The following is a 1,339-nucleotide window of genomic DNA, read 5'->3' on the forward strand; positions in this document are numbered from 1 at the left end:
TTATTCTCTGTTTCCTGCTGTTAGAGTTGTGCTGATTCTACCTTCATAATGTCAATTTTTTTGTTTGCAGCAAAGAAAAAGGGTTTTAAATTTTATACCCTTCTTTTGAAAAAGAACATTAAATGCAGGGTTAATCTATCTTGTCCTAATAAGTTTAACAAAGACATCCTTTGTTTGAGGAACATTTCTCAAGTTCACTTAAATTTTATATGTTGAACAGAATAAAAATACACATTTCGTCCGCTAATTAAATTTTTTATACATCAGTCTTAACATCGCTTTTTCCAACCTGTGCATCAAGGAAACATTTCAACATATCCTCCACTCCTGTTTTTTAGTCTTGTGGAGCAGCTGTTGCTCAGTCTTTTACAAATGAAAGCATATGTACACGTGCCTTAAAAACCCACCAAATGGTGATAAGAATACAAAACACCAATTTAACAATCTGTTTAAATATCACATTTTTCCACATATATGCCTCTCCAATATAAAAGCCATCATTCCTTGATAAAAGTGATCATGTGTGATGCAAACTTACCAGGCCTGCAAACAAAGTGGCTGTTCCTCTTGGAAATCATCAGATGAAGAGCAACCAGAGGTTTATAAGCTCTACACGCCGTGGACAGCCCCGCCTGCCCAAGCATTCTTAAATCAGCTCATGGTTTTATCAGTCTGATATTGGTTTGTTTAGCCAAAGCACTTCAAAATGAAAGAACATAAATCAAAGTCTTTCTGGAAAAATCTTTCTTTGTTGTAAGTCTTAAATCATTATCAAGCAACGGGATTGTTAAATAAGGTTCTTTTTTGAGGGCTATTAAACTTCTGTCACACCTGTTGCTGGTGAATATTTGTTAAAGAAAAATACATGCATGTCAGATGGCAGAATTGAATGACAAAATGTGCATGTTAAGCATACGGTCAGCACAGCGCTACCAAGTAAAATGAATATATCCATACCGACACATGCATAGGAGTAAATATCCCCTTGTTGATCACTGGATCAATGACAAGAGAATTTCTATCCAGTTAAAGAGTTTTTCACACACTTAGCCCTTCTGGTTTGGTCAAATTACAGAAATGGTTGAGAAATGAGGAGCCACTCCTCTGGACCCATCGATGGCATCTAAGCGGTTCATTGTTTCCAGTGCTCTCCAGACAACCAGAACCCGAACTACAGGAATTCATGTTCTTCCCAAACAAACATTGCTGTTTGTTTTCTAACTTATCCTCTGTTGCGCCATCACACAATTTACAGCTGACTGTGTCCCTGTGACGCCTGAGATGTCCCTCAACTGGAAAACAATTAATAAAACAAATCTTAAATGAGAAATCCCACAGG

Source organism: Telmatherina bonti, assembly GCF_933228915.1.
Source record: "Telmatherina bonti genome assembly, chromosome: 2".
Lineage (NCBI taxonomy): Eukaryota > Metazoa > Chordata > Actinopteri > Atheriniformes > Telmatherinidae > Telmatherina > Telmatherina bonti.